Genomic DNA, 16,653 nt, shown 5'->3' on the forward strand with positions numbered 1-16,653 from the left:
ATAAAATATATTTTATTAATACTAATTTACTAAGTGCCCGACCACAATGTCAAAATTGGATATCGTAGATATTGACATATAGATTGTAGATAAGTCGACCTTAAAAATATTCATGACCCAATACTTCATGATTTGAACTTTCGAGTAAAACAAAAAATCGAAGAGTTGTCACATGTTTTCCAGATAGAACTTAACCGTGTTTAGTCACAAATTGCCTGCCATTTAACCCTTTGAAGGGGTGCAATAACAAAATTATAAAAAAAGTCGATTCCCTGACAAACTAGGGCATTCATTTCCTTTAATTGAAAATTCACTCAGTTAGGAGTGTGCTTTTCTCGAGTAAATGACCGGTATTTTTAGCCAGAGTGGTCCATTTTTTTAACAGCGGTAATAAAACTAATTAAAACATCTCGATATGTAAACAATTCAGCTAGAAAAAAAACAGACGGTTGGTTTACTTGCTAGTGTTTACAACTGTGACACATTTGAATTGACGACCAAGCCTTCGCCCAGTGGATATTTTGGAAAATTGCTCAGCATTTCCGCGTTAGTCATAACGTTATGAATTTCTTATTAGTTGAGTGACTCCGACCTTTACCGGTGATGCACGTCTCCGCTCCTATCTTAATGCCACTTTCGTGATCTCATTTTCACCCTGTACTTGTGCCTTTAATAAGGCTATTATACTCTCAACGGTTCTGCTTCAAATTCACACTACTCGCATCTCGTTTTTAACTTTTTAACCACCCGAATTATAGAGAATGAGAGGCTTTTAAAAAGTATCGTTACCATTTCGATTCAGCATTAAATACATTATTACAATTATAAAGTTGTTAGCATTTAGAATCTTTTGAATATTTTCTTATACCGCAACTGTCTTCCTATCCACGCAATTTCTTGCAACCTTAGCTCATGCAGAAAAATGTATACTGTGTACTAAGCAATCAAATTCACCGGATAGGAGTACAGACGGAAGAAACACTGTCCAGGTACTGCCAGGAAGTGGAGGAGGTAGCAGAACACATTCTATGTTTCTGTGAAGGTCTATGTAGGTGCAGGTCGTTGCAACTAGGACAAGAAAACCAGCAAGGAAGATCCTACACTAAGGAGCAGCTGGCAAAGCTAAGGAGGCTGATTAACAACCTGAAGCTTGCCAGTGAGTTATAAAAAACATGGGAGCACAATAGATCTATTCAGGTCGAGGTGCAGTAGGCCTTGTGGCTGCCTCTTTTATCCCTATCCCTATACAGTGAACACATACACTGAAAGTATAGCTAGAAGGCAGGCTGACCTGAAATGTCCACATAACGACATACTCCATCATTTATCATTTCTATACTACCCGTGTGGTTTTCCATCGCGTAGTGACTTACTGCTGATGACGCCATGGTGGCGTCGAGCTCTCAATTGTTTTAAATTTCTCAGAAAATAGTGAAGAATTCAAAAATAAGCCCTACGAAACTATGATGGCTTCGAGACCCCTCAAACGATAAGCCTTCAATATTGAGTGCCGTTGGCGTGACGCGCTCCAACGAGTACTCAGGTATCAAACAATCCGTCGTCGTACAAGGGTATGTTTTTGGTCCCATCCTGTATACATTTACACTGCTGCATTTCTTATTGCATCATGGGGATAATAAAGAAATTTGGTCTATTAACCCCAATCCTACCAAAACAACTTTCAACATCCAAGAACACTTATTAAACTGGTGAAAAAAGTACAAGACTGAATAAGGAAGTGTACATTTACATTGAAAACAGTGTTCCCCTACATTGTGCATCAACAAGGCGCTACCGACTTCCACTCAAGTCTGATACTTATGACTATAACACCAGTCTGAAAAGTAAAGCCATCGGATCAGCCTTTGGAGTAGGGCCTTCTTTCCCCCAGGCAATCTAGGCTCTTTATATTATTTTTGTTAGGTGCTGATTACTTGAGTGTTGGTCTTGGATAACTCTAAGATATTTGGAGTAAATTTAAAAAAAGAAAGCTTACAAAGACCAACAAGAAATGAAAGTCTATTTTTCTGTACGGATACTTCATTAAATAAAAATATCTGAAATACATGCTGCACAAGGGTACTTTTGCTTTCATCACCTCTAACTGCCGACTCTCTCTAATACTTAACACTTAATATCTCGGCTTTTAATGAAAGGGCATAAATCGGCTACTGTTTTAATGCTCATCATCTGCATATGAAATGGTCCCGACCCACTTCGAACTCGTTGTTTTCAATGGGTCAAGAGACTATCGATCCATTTGACGTATCCGGATGCCCCAAGGGAAAAAATCTTAATTTTGTTGAACACATTTTCAACACATTCAGTAAAAGTGGGTTAAACACAGAGTAGGTAAGAAGGTAATGAGAATTAATTAGCTGTACACTTTGTTTTTATGAAAACGCATTGTTTTTTGACTTAAGGTTAGAAAATTGGCTAAATTAGATTACTTCTCGAGCCCCCTTTTTAAGGTTTCTTGGAGTAAGTAATAAGTAAAGTGTCCTTCATGCTATGATAAGCGTATGTTTTCAATAATGCTTTGCATTCTGCAATAGACACGCGTAAGGATTTGTCGGCAGGATGTGACTTTGAGATACTAGTTAAATCTGGACGTTTTGAGTAGCAGTTGATCAAAGTTGGAATATTGGGTGGAAAGTGAAATTGCTCCCAAAAAAAAAAGGAAATAATCTCTCACTCCCAGTGTTTATTTTTCTACCCAACCCGTCGCATGTTGTAATTCCGTTATGTTAGCCTTTTGTCGCCGGAGAAAAATGGTCAAAAATGTAGGTTATAAAGACAGTAATGCATACTCACAGCTGTGTGGCTTCTCGTTTTGAGCTCTTCTCAGTTTTCGAGGCTGTCGTACGTGCGCCTCGGGTACATACCTGAGGGAAGGACAACGGTCCCACGGAATTGGAGCCAGGAAAGCAGTTTTGCGTCAATCAAGTCGCTACGGTGCATAGTCAACGGCACCTGACCGACCAACACATCAACAGAATGCTTTGAACAGACTTTTTCCTCCCTCCAGAGTTACTGGAGGAAGGGCGTTTATTTGTTACCGTTCCCTAAATACTACATTTACTAACTGCTATTTCACTGTGGTTAATTAATTGACATTATATCGTATTTTTGTATTTTTAATAGTGACAGCCTTTTATTTACTTTTCTACAATGAAAACTTAAGCTGCATAAATTCACATGTTGTTTTTCTTAATAAATAAGTTATATACAACATAGGTTTTAACTATGCATGTAAATCAACAAATAATTTAAATAGCAGGCAATTTAATAATTAGTCTTATGTGTTGTTAAGTATCACTGGAAGTCCAATATCCCAGTACAATTCCAACTCCAATCGATCATTACTGAAAGGATAGTGTCATTCCTCAGAAAATCTTCGTGGAACCTGTGGATAAATATTTTTTCGCATGTTGGCCATCTTTCTTCATTTCGAACAATTGTATGGATCCGAGTTGCACTCATGCTTTCGAACATTTCATGTTTACTGTTCACTATATTTGCAAAGAGAGTTGTTAATTATTCTGAATCTTTTGAGATATGCTTTATGTTCTCCGGGTTCAGTCAGTGTTGATCTATGCCTAATTCTTATTCGCATTCTAGAGGAAAGTGTTGGAAAAAAACCTTTTTGTTCCTGAGCCTTTTTCTGTATTCTTCCTAAAATGTTTCCACTGGGCCATGTTCTTCTGCCTTATCCCTCTTTTTACATACAAAATAGTTAAATAACATACAAAACTCTTAGGTGAATGAAGCTATCAATTTTTCATCAAGGGCTGCTTTTTTAGCTTAGCTATCTAGCTTAGCTCCTCCTTCCCCGCGGAACCATTATGTGTTTTTACCTAACCCATCTCCACCAAGTCGAAAAAATTTTATGCAGTTATCATATTGCCAATATACCCTAGGAGACGAAACTTTAAACAGTTTCCGATATTGTAGCCCTTGCTAATGAAGTGAAATAAAGTAATCAAATTTTATTTTAAAAATCTGTATTTTTTTATTATTTAATTATTTGATAGAGTAAACTAATCAAAAAATGGCCCACGACAGAAAATATGTATTCTACGGTAAGTCATCAATGGCGTTAACAATACCATAACAAAAAATAGATCTAAACTGCTCAAAAATGAATAGTGATGATGCCAATTTTGTAGTATTTACTTTCCCTAGGATTTGTATTATAAATTGCATTAAAATTTATTAGAAATTATTATTTTTTTCCTGAAGGAAAATTTAATTAAGCGATTTTGAAAAATAACAAAAATGGTTTTAATTCCATAATTTTGGTTATAGGACACAATAATTTTTTTAAACAATTAATACCGCGTATAATGCCCTGTGTGCAATGTTACGCACAATATTAATAAAGTTGTCACTAATTTCATAAGGAATTTCAGTACATAGATGTTGCAACGCTGCACTCAGTTGTTGCATGTCACATGTGGGTCTGTAGACAAGTGGGGAAAGGGCAGATGGGAAGTTCCTAGGTTTTATAAACACTGATGAACAACTCTGCCTCTATGAGGTTTGGTATTGTCATCCAGAAATCGAAAATCCCTGCCAATGAGATCCCTGGTTTGAGGGGTGTATTCCTGGATAATTTCTTGGGCGGTGAGGTTGCCTTCAACGTTATCCAATCCAGTTCGTCCTCCAGTGTATATCCAAGCCCAGACCATTACACCGCCTCCTCCAAACTGCACTGAAAGGAGGACGAACTGAGTCATTGTGAAATGCGACTCATCAGTAAACATAACAACATTTCAATTGGTGTCCTCTTCCGGGAGCTCCACCATACTGTCAAGAGTTGCGAGCTGTTGCTGCAGGTCGTCTCAAGTGCATACGAAATGGGTCCAACTTCCCATAAATGATTACAAATCGTTCGTACAAGACCTCGCCAAAACGTCTTGTACTTCATTTAGGATCTGGCGGGCACTATGGAAAGAGTTCCGTCTTGCAGCAATGGCAATATTTCTGTCGTCCCTTAACCTCGTAATGCTATCCACTACCAGGCTTCCTATTGGCACTTACAATCTCTCGTATTAGATTCTTAATGTTTAATTTTTTTTAACGAGAATTCGCAACAGCAGAGGTTATATCAACCCTCGGAGTGCCGATGTTTGTAAGTAAGTCGAATGCAGGGCCGCTGGATTTCGAACCCGGGACCTTTACCGTACAGTAATGAACGTCGTGTCAGCGCCTAAACCGTTGCGGCCACCTCATGTTTACTGTTCTTAAGTAAATTCGTTATTAAAAATGAGGATTAACATTTGTTTGTTTTTGGTTTGTATTTTCTATTTTGTTCGATCCAACTAAAAAGAATATATCGGTTAATTTAAATAAAATTAATAGAATAAGACTAAATTATAAATATTCCTATTCATTTTTGCGCAGTTAATTTTCTAGACGACCCTACGATTTCACCTTAAAAACACATATGTAGCCACTTACAGTCGGAAAATGTTAGCAATCAACGTTTGAAATAGAATAATTTAGAAAGTTGTCCCATTTGATCCCCCAGACGAAAGAAAATAAACAAATGGTCTAAAAAAAACCCATGACGACAGCTTAGGCGAACATAACGGTGCCGAACTTTACCGGAAGTTAAACAACGACAAACCACTACAATTTTTTCCTCATTTAACACCCGGATAATAGCGCCCCTTAGGGATTCGAAATTACCACCTGACCGGTGTCCCTTTCGACGGGGCTATTTTTCGGAGCGGCGGGGAATCTGCACAGACAAACAAAGATAAGTCGGTAATGTGAAGAAAAGAAAGGGCGAATATACTGAATGAAATTACCATTAGGCTAAGTTGACAGGGCGGAGAAAGAATTGTGGGAAAAGGTAAAGAAACGAAACAATTGTGGGTAACTTCTGAACACTTTTCTTTATACGTGCGTATGAGTGCGAGTTGAGAGGATGGGGTTTAAGGGAGTTAAGAGAAAAGAAGGGAAAAGGGAGAACAAATAGGGGAATAAACAGGTACTATAGAAAAATAGGATCAGACGTGTCTGAAGAAGATAGTGATATCGGTAAAGTTCGTATGTGGTGGCTAAAACTGTGTTGCACTATCCTTTAAAATGGGACTATTATGTTCCTCGTACGGGTTATAGCTCACTATCCAACATTGATGGGGGCCGCAGTAGTCGAGTGGTTAAGGCGTCAGACTCTCGGCTAGTAGATCCCGTGGTCGTGGGTTCGATCCCCACCGTCGCCTCTGGACTTTTTCTGAAGCCTAAGGGGACCGGTGGCCGCAATTGAAAGAAAGTGACACGGCACTCATCAATGGAGGGAATCAGATCTCAGCGACCCTGGTCTCAACCCCCTTCAAAAATGAGTTTCTTCGATGGAAGAACACCAACACTCATTCACACTTGTGTTGCGAGCCCCCAAAAAATGGAGCCAGGGATAAAGTACAATAAGCTGTACAGCTGCAGTGCTCAGGAGGGAACTCCTCCAGTTCCTGGTATCCATTGTAAAAAAAAAATCCAACATTGATAGTAGTTCCTCTGTTATTTACTGGATTGAGCTTTTATTTGTCCGTGAGTGTAAACCTTTTCTATATCATGCATTCACAATAGTGTGTAATATATACTGAGGTTTACTCTTTTTCTTGGCAGAATCAGCATAGGCTAATTTCTGTCTCAATATTTTTAAGTGTATGTTCAGGTGAGGGTTTTTTTTGGTGCTGTTCCACCAGTAAAAGGTCTTCGGTTAAGGTAGTTACTGGGCCACTGCATTCGGATATGTCTTTTTAACTCTTTTCCACGGATCTCTGGTTTGTGCCAGAAAAACTGTGGCAAATTTGTCACGTTAAATTGACATTTTGACTCCTCATTTTCTTCCATAAATACCAGCTCAAATGACCTGTTTGGTATTTATGGGATCACTGGTCATGTTTTCTTCTAAGCTGCTCTTTTTCGTACTATAATTTCGTACTTCTTGGCGAAGTTATACCTAGGAATATTAATGCCCAGTATTGAATCTTTCCTTAGTTCCTCCTTTAATTTAATTGTTGGGCATCATGGTGGCTTTGGCATAATGGCATATGCAACCGATCTTCTTTCTCCTTGGATGAAGATGTGTAGAGGTTGTTTGATCGAGTGGCTTACAATCTCGATTATTCAACACTAGCGTTCTAACCTCTCAACCAAACCGCTTACATACATCCCGCATTTCTTCATTTACATACATCCTAGGTTATATCTAGGAATCATTGCAAGTGAAGGGTCGGCCAGTATTACATTTCATGATGTCAAGATGTACCTAGTGTTAAAGCGTCTAAACTAAAACGATTACGTATCTCCCATAGCCTGAATTTCTTTATAAACTTCATCCGTTTTCTCCGAAGTCCTGGTGCAAACAGATATCCAATTTTTCTATGGGCTTTTACTGCTGCAATTTAGCAAGTGGGTAGTTTACCTAGGAATCATGACATCCGAAGGTACCACTCATTAGGTCATGTTGTACCTAGCGTTACCTAGCTATTGTTATTCAAAAAGACCTCAATTAGTTATGTACGTCGTGCCCTTATTAGAATATGTAAAGTTCTGTTAGTAGACTTTGAACGATTACAATGCTTTACTGTGGTTCTTTTCGTCCAACTAGTGCGTATTGAAGATATATAAGAAAATGGTGAAATTATGTGAAAAGAGAAATTTTCCACCCGTGATGACAGCCGAAGTGTCTCGAGCTGATAAACCAAATCGGCAGTTTTCCTCTTCTTTCTCTTTTAACCCCTTGAGGCATATTTCTCAACGGTTTCTAATTAAGGGAAAATTTCGACAAAAAGTTCGCAAGATGTGCTCAATCAAAAACCGTCGAAACGTCTCTCCAGGAAAATGAGAATCATGATTTTAATGCTCCACTAAACGGAAAGTAAGGTGAACGGTATTTTGCGGCCGGCGTTGGTGTTAACCGGTGGATCGAAATGAAGGAACCGATCTGCCATTAACATCGGGGCTAAACTTGAAAACCCGAAGTTTCCCTGTGTAGCTTTCACTGTATTTTGTGATTAGAACTTGAATTAGTTTACATTAAAAGCCAATTAGGAATGAAATATACTGAAACCCGCCGGATGTCCTCTGAGTCCTGAGATGTTATCAAGACTAGCCTTTGAGCTAGTCGGGCTTCGAAACTATAAAACCTGAATGAAAGGAACTTTTTACTTAAATACCACGACTGTCCTGAGCAAGATATTTTCCAGACGACCCAGTTGCCCTGAAACCTTCTTTTTCCACCATTTACTACCATCCACAGCTATTATATAAATTTTTTACTACTGTAATAACTAAGAAAATGGACATAATCGTTTTTAAATAAACCGATCTATAAGAAAAATATAAAAAAATCCTGGATATGTAGGTCATCTGGTCCGGTCAGACCGACCTGTCCTATGAAATCCCAATTTCGTTGTAATGGAAACCACAAGTTTAAAAATGGTGATTATAATTTTTATATTTGCTATCGTATAACTTAGTATTTAATCTACTTATTCTTTTTATCTAAGGTCTTGGTTGAGATGAAAAAGCTAGTACCACGAGCGGGATTCGAACTCAAGACCTTCGGCTCAATACGCTGCTCTAACCACTTGAATTATCGTGACTTCGAAGGCGTATTGAGCCGAAGGTCGTGGGTTCGAATCCCCCTCGTGACACTAGCTTTTTCATCTCCACCAAGACCTTAGATAAAAAGAACAATTACTATGGCCAATTATGACCACTAAACATATATGGATTATACTTAAATTTGAAAAGTCCTGGTGAATGGGATACATTCTTCGAAAGCTCGGCGAAGAAATTGAATCTCAAGTGTTTTCTCTTTGATTGTCCCTTTTCTTAATATATAGTTTTTATTCTTTTCGTGTATATTGGTGGTGAAATTTTTTCAGTGAAAGTCCTTCGTTTTGTTGAACTAAAATTTTTTATATGCATATTATACATATTTCACTGTCTTATAAATATCTAGCCACGAACCTAGTCCCTCTCCAAAGCTGTTATTTGAGCTGCGTAGAACTTCTTTACCGCAGTTTGGTTGTACGTAAATCATCCTAGGTCCTTCCACCTATGTATGTTGATTTCTGTTGGGAAAAATATGTCCTGACGCATATTTATTCTTACAAGAGGAGGCAGATCGCAGATTTTAATAAACATTTTTTGGTGGTACTTGGTCTAAAACTATTCAAGGTCAAGTTTGTTTCTTAATTAAAGAATATTTTATTCTACTTTCGGATTTTCGCAATTCAACCAATTCAAAGTAAGTTTTTGAACTACAACAAAGTTGTTCTTCGTTTTCTACACTCAAAATAACCCACGAATACAAATTTTTAGAAAAATCGGAAAAAAATCCTAGAGTGAATAAGTTTTTGCATTTCAAATGCCTCCGATTTCTTTCTTTTTTTTAGTTTTTTTTTTTTTTCAAAAATCTCAAAAATTGTGAAACAACTCTACTCATCTATTGTACTTCTGTTCGTTTTTACCCACACACACTAAAAAAATATTTGGTGTTGAATACCGTGAGGATAACTGCTCAAAAGTGACAGTGTACCCCAAAGCATATAATTATCCAGCCAAAATCAGCACAAATCGTCCATTTTCTCCTACCATTGTACGCAATGACAGTAAAAGTTTGACAGTCGTTTAAAGCCGAAGAAAAACATCCTGACATTCGATTGTTTGTCTTACATGTTTTTCAGAAGACTCGATTTATATCTGGAAATTTCCGTTCGACGGTTTGAATCGAGGGTTTTTTTTCTCTCGGGTGGTGGTAACATTAGAAACCGGTGCTTGGGAAAATGAAAAACTAACAAACAACCGCCTCCCGTTCCAAAACTCTTTGTGGTCAGTACAGACCGTTCCTCCGTTAAAAATCGCCATTTCCTTCTTGCGCTTTTTTTTTTCTTTCTATTTCTTCAAGCCGCCTCGGGATGAAGAGGATCTTATCGTTGTTTTCACTGACTAATAAAAACATTCGCGTGGGCCTTGGTAATCCGGCAGAACAGCCGTCCGAGAAAATCAGAAATGAAGCTTGTGGTAGCTGTAAAGTATCCGTGAAAAATGCGAATCCTTCGGTGGTTTCAATTGATATGTTCAATAAATGTATGTAGTTATGAAAATCAAGTTGCAACCTTTGACATTTGTAAAATGGAATAAAATAAATAAATAAATTCATAAACAATAAGCATTTAATTTGACAGCATCTTCTCGCCATTATGTATTAAAAAGACGGCAGGGTGAATTAGTTCATTAGTAAATAAATAAAACAATTATACAAACACATTTTGCACATCAATAATATGGGTCATCTATTTTATACGAAATTAAACTTTTTTTGAAATGTGTGGTGATTAGAGACCGTTAATCGATAATTATTTAGAAATCTTGAGATGCGGTCTGGTGTGATGTAGGTTTCAGAAAAACAATTTCTTTATCGTGCCAACGTTTCGATCTTTATTGAGATCATCTTCAAGGCCTGGAATTTACAAACATTGTTGACATTGAACAAATACATGTAGGATGTGGAAAAAATTGAATTTATACAATGCAAAATATATTTTTTTTTTATTCGATTAAAGTATTTCTACTCACTCAAAGTGTTTGTCTTCTGTGTAATTGTGCCATTCTTGCGTGTCGTGTTGAGAGTCCCACTGAGATATGGCTGTTTTATGTTTATATATGTTGGATTTTGAAGGGGTGGGGAAGGAAGTCGGCATAGAAAAAACATGTTTGCATAAGGCGTCGGCTTCTTTGAGGTGAAATACGAACGTTTTTTCCCTTCGTCGGCTCTTTTCATCTTAAAAATTCTCCGACGATTACTGCCAATAATTGAAAATTCTAATATTATTCCAGATCATCAGTTTGGGTTCCGCACATTTCACTTGACAACTCAAGAATTACATCGTGTTGCTGACAATATAGCCTCTTCCCTCGAACAAAAACAGCATTGCTTGGGTGTCTTTCTTGATTTAGAACAGGCCTTCGATCGAGTCTGACACTCGGGCTTGCTTTGGAAACTGAGGAACATTCTCCCTCATACGTACTATCCTATACTGAGATCTTATCTGACGGATCGATTTTGTCGAGTCCGTCAGGGAACTGAATTCTCACCTTATATACGCATAAGGGCGGGTGTTCCTCAGGGAAGCATACTTGGCCCTTTTATATTTTCCATATACACTGCAGATATTCCTACACACGTTAATATTTCGACACAAATTCGCTGATGATACAGCGATTCTTACACGCAATTCGGACCCCTCAATTANGGTTGAGATGGGGAGTTTATGTCCGGAGTGGATCGAGGTCACGATAGCTCAGGTGGTAGAGCAGCGGCGTATCTAGCCGAAGGTCGTTGGTTCGAATCCCTCTCGTGCCATTAACTTTTTTTCATCTCAACTAAAAACCTTAATTAATTGTAAAGTATTAATTGGTCAAGCGGACCACGAAATTAGTGAACTTTTAAATCACGTTAGCTTTTTCCTTGAAGAAGGAAAAAGTATTTCGTTGGGCCGAAAAATGATGTGTAAAGTTTTCTCTCTATTGACACGTTTTTAGGTCTTCGTGCTTTAAAAAAATCGAAATTTTTACCCCATATATATAGCATTACATGTATGAAACTTTAATGTGATACTTTCTAAAATCCAAAATTCGTCCGATTGGAGCCAAAATTATTCCGTAAGGTAGTATTTCCATTCAAACTTGTTCTTGTAATTTTTTAAATAATTTTATAATAAAAACATACGTCTTAATTGTGACTATACCATTGCATAATTTTATTGTAGTTATGTTGGTTTTCGCAAGGCTTCATCCTTGGCCCCATTTTTTTATTATTATTGCGTACTACATTCCTATCAGCACGCAGACCCTTTAGACACTACTTATTTTCTAGACTATGGGCAAACTAGACCAAACTCTGGGACCTCTCGTAGAATGTGATAGACACCTAAACAATATTTTTCTAATATATCACTAAATAAATAAAATAATATTAAATTTGACTTCATGATCTTAGGTGATTGTTTTATAAAATCCGTATTGCGGAATTTTCCCCAGGTGCTTAGATCGGTCATGGCTTAGTGCTAGACCCCTGAGTAATACTTACAAAATGTCTTGATCATCTATGAGTACAATTATGAAATGCGAAAATAAAATTGGATTAAATTTAGATAAATTGGGTATCTGTTAGATATTGATATAGCCACTGTATAGATTAAATAGATTTTTACAAATCAATGATTTTGAGAGATAAATTCAGTTTGATCTAGGTCAGTATACCGTGATCTACATCCGTATAGACTAGGTTGCAAGTCGATATTATCTTCTAAAAAAATCAATTCTCAAAGAAAGCTGCGAACTCGGCTAACAACGGTGAGACTGCCGGTGTCACGTGCAGCCAGATCATCCCCGTTGAATCTGCCTAATGAGATGGCAAAAACAAGCGAAACGAGCTGAGCCTTTCGGCCAACGGGGGTTGCTGTGCCACAGACCGGCCCCGTTACCAGTCATATTGAGCCGTGACACAATCCGCATCCCGTGAAATCTTATGTAATTTCGGGTCTGGGAGAAGCCACGAGGAAAATCCGAGCATCCTGCCGATTCTTCGAATAAACGCCCGTAAAATTACTAAGGCCGCCACGCTCCGTTCTGAATATTTTGACACCGATGGGGTTCCATCTTTTGACATCTTTGGAATTCTATAAACGTTCAGGCCATAAACTTTTTTCAATATAAGTAAATCCTCTTTTCTATAAAAAAAAAAGTCTTTAAGCCATAGTAAGCTCAGCGAAAGGTCTAAAAATGTCTCCACATATCCAACATGATTTGATTTAGTCAACGTAATAACTGTAATGCGTCGTGTGAACCTTCATAGGTTTTACGTCTTATTTGAATTCTGGTTATTATGAAAACTTGTAACATGACTGAAGATATTCAGATGCAGTATTAAAGGGGACTCCATGTGATATGTGCGTTTCTATGATTGTAATTATAATCGTACCGTTGGGAAGATTCTTGAATAATTTTGGACTTCCTCTTCGCCCGTTGTTTGGTGTTCTTGTTCTTGGTATCATCGCATACAATAGATTGATATTAGCGTTTTCAATTACTTCCGCTGAACGGAGTACAGATTCAATTTTCGAAGACCAAATATCTTGAAGTTATCTTAAACCAATGCTCTCATGTAATCAGCACCTAACAAAAATAATACCCAACCAAGATTGCCTAGGAAAGGTGCAGAAGGCTTTGTGCGCAAAGCTGGGGATTAAACCACAAAATGACACTATTACTGTATCCTTGCGTTATTAGACCAATGTTGAGATAGGTAGTGGTGGACCATGACTCTGCAGGCTAAACTGAAGTTAATAAGTGGCCTAAGTGTCACTGGAACCTTGAGAACAACGCCAACTCTAGCTAGAGTATTTGCTCATAAACCCCTTCAAGGACAACCAACCAGGTTATTGAACTGCTAAATTCAGCCTTAGCAATAACGAAGTAATTATACCAGAAATGAAAGACACCAAAGGATTGCCTTTTAAGACTTAATTATGTTTAGTACACCGTAGGCCGGAGCCATAGGAAACCCCAAACATTAAACGGACTTGAAACCTGGACCGATAAGATATGGTTTTTCAGTCGGAAATTACATTAATTAAACTCTGCACCAGAGAAATAAAATGGCTTGGGATCCCCTCTAGTTAGCATTACGCTTTGACAGTCAGGCAGCACTCAAAGTGCCAACTTATTTGAATGTATGCCAAAATGTTTCTGTAATAGTATGGAATCTATGGCGGGAGTGACAATCATACGTCACCTGCGTTCTTGAGCACTCAGGACGCCTGGGCAATGAGCTATCCCCACCTGACCAACAGTGGAGCCAGTATGAACGTTCCCTTGACCAAAAGGATGGCATTACAAACGGATTCTTAATTAGTCAAATCCTAGTGAAGTCCCAAGGACCCAAGGAATGAGGCACGCGAAGAGATTCACGGAAGGTACATTAAGGATTCTGCTAAGTCTCCTGACTGAGGCAAAAAAAGTCAAATGTATCAGACAGTACTGGCAAAAGACACATTGTGCTAATTTAACCAAGAAGGACTATGGGGACAAATTCTGTGTTACTCTAAGGATCTATCCAGGAGGAATTTTCTTATGCTAGATGAGGAAAAAGCACAAGCTGTTTCCTACATAAAAGAACCACTAGCCAGTGTATGGGACCTGATTAACGGGCTGATGCTGACTACTGAGCTCTAACAAAAGCAGAGTGGCAAATAGATATATTTAGATCGAGGTGCAAAAAGCTCTGTGACTACTTCTTATATCCCTTTTTCCCTTATTACTAAGTTATGTCAACTAGTCATTTCTTAGTGAACAGAACTCATTAAAGACTTACTTAGCTAGCTAATACGGGATTTTTTTTTTTTTTTGAGTCTATTGCTAAATTTTAAAGATTGCAGAATCTAAAGTTGGTGAAATTAGCATTCGTGTCAAAAACTTCGTAACACCTGGGTTGTAATTTTTTCTTCGCAAATTGCCCCTTGCACATCAGTTCCCATCGGGTGTTCTCTCTATATCCTCAATTACGTAAATATATACCAGGAAATGGAACATAATCTTCCATTCGGCTTGATTTTCAATCTCTGTACCGCCGGTGTAATAGCCAGCAAAAGGTGGTAAAAATAATAACTATTAAGAGCGATTATCTCAGGACGTAAAATACAATCCATTATAATATTTTCCCACGTGTATTGTTATAGTCACGATTAATGACGGGCGAGAAGAAACTGGATCATTTTTCCAGATGGACAAACTTCTAATTACGCCAGACGCGGGGTTCTTTTTATTAAAGAAAAACATCTTCCTATAAAATTTTACGGCTAACTTTTAAATATTTCATTGTTTAAAAAACTGTCACTCCTGGCAATTGTGCTTATATAGTGACTCTCAAGTTCATTCACACCGCCTCTGCAACGACACAAGAATAATTTGAACTATTCTTTCCATTAAAATTCATCCTGATCCTGATTGGGTAGTTTTTATTGTCATTTTGTCAATTGTCCATGTATTGAAGACAAACATATTTAAATATTTCACGTTGTATGCAGAAATTGTTAATTATTGTTCAATAATTTTTTAATAATCATTTCTAAACAGAAACTAGTATATCTCGTTTCGGTTCATCAACTGATCGATACACGCTAGTGTCTTATATGCATAATTTCTAATTATGCCTTATAAGGCTGGCTAGGCCTTAATCCACTGTTTCTGTCAGCCGTCTGTCTATCTGTCTGTCTCTCTCTCTCTCTCTCTCTCTCTCTCTCTCTCTCTCTCTCTCTCTCTCTCTCACTCACTCCCTCCCGCTCTCATTCTCTCTCTCTGTTACCACTCACTCATTCATCCTCTCTCCCACTCCCTCCCCCTTCCCACCCTCTCTCTCTCTCTCTCTACCTCTCTCTCTCCCTCTCTCTCTCTCTCTCTCTCTCTCTCTCTCTCTTTCTTACTCACTCACTCTCACATTCTCACTGCATAAATTTATCTGTATCTTTATTTCCGCTTTTTCTCTCTCTCTCTCTCTCTCTCTCTCTCTCTCTCTCTCTCTCTCTCTCTCTCTCTCTCTCTCTCTTTCTCTCTCTCACGCACGCACGTACGCGTGCAAACTCACACATTATATGCAGGGTTTTAATTTACTTGATAAACTCTTTGTATTAATTTTCATGAAAAACATAAAAACTTGGGTTGAAATGTTGTAAGAATGAATGTGCTTGAAGATGCAATACCTTACAAAAACCAGTTCACTGTTCAGTGTCGTGTTCAGAGATCCACCGCAGTCGTGAAAATTTTGTAAATATCCGGCGCGAAAATTCCATAGAGAAAAGAGAATATTGCACGCCGATGATGTTTTGTATTTTAACCCGAATCCTTTGCAAGCAACCGAGATGACTTTGACTTTATCTTGGGCTAAGCCTAAAAGACTAGGGCTAAAATTGGAGCATAAGAATGAATGAGGAAAAATTTACACTGTGTATATTTTACATTGAAAAACAGTCTTGCCCTCCACTGCACATCAATAACAAGGTACTATAGACTTTTTTATTATTAATATTAAACAATACATTATGCATAAGTGAAGCATGTCAGGCCAGATACAAAAATCTATCGTCCGGTCCCTTTACATTTTGAATTTTGACAACAATTTAACTATAAGTTGTGTAGAATATCCCTTATCCTTTATTAAATTATACAGAATAATTTGATAAAAATAGAAAATTCTTTGTTCATCCCAGGTTCTTTTTTCAGGTAGAGGTTTTATAACTTTATAATTAAGGTAATAAACCCCCAAGTGGTGGTGTTGAGTCACAATAAAAAATAATTTTGTTTTTTATTATTTATTTTTTAATTTAATTTTTTTAAATAGAGTTAATTGTGTTTAAACGTTATTGATGTTCTCAAATAGTCTCCATTTTAGGTTAGATTTTATTTTTGCGTTTATTTTTTTATTCCGTATTCATTCATCCAAACGTACTGAGGGATTTTGTTAAATAAATAAGGTCCTATAATTTTGGCATCTTTCATCATACTTGTTACTTGGAGTATGTGAGGAAAATACTTGTGTATTTTCGTTTATTAAATTTTTTCAACGTATTT

General features: G+C 37.5%; 2 protein-coding genes across 2 annotated transcripts in view; one reads left to right on the forward strand and one right to left on the reverse strand.

The window, feature by feature from the left end:
- The window catches only part of LOC106667713, a 106,836-nt gene extending 103,752 nt beyond the window's left edge, over positions 1–3,084 (reverse strand). Inside the window, exon 1 of the mRNA XM_014395829.2 lies at positions 2,815–3,084. The gene's annotated coding sequence lies outside the window, so the exon portion shown is untranslated. The remainder of the gene's footprint in view (positions 1–2,814) is intronic.
- LOC106667711 (elongation factor-like GTPase 1) overlaps positions 1–16,653 on the forward strand; it is a 238,006-nt gene that overhangs the window by 111,983 nt on the left and 109,370 nt on the right. The window lies entirely within an intron of this gene.

Source organism: Cimex lectularius, unplaced genomic scaffold (genome assembly GCF_000648675.2).
Source record: "Cimex lectularius strain Harlan isolate CLEC.00 unplaced genomic scaffold, Clec_2.1 scaffold101, whole genome shotgun sequence".
Classification (NCBI taxonomy): Eukaryota; Metazoa; Arthropoda; class Insecta; order Hemiptera; family Cimicidae; genus Cimex; species Cimex lectularius.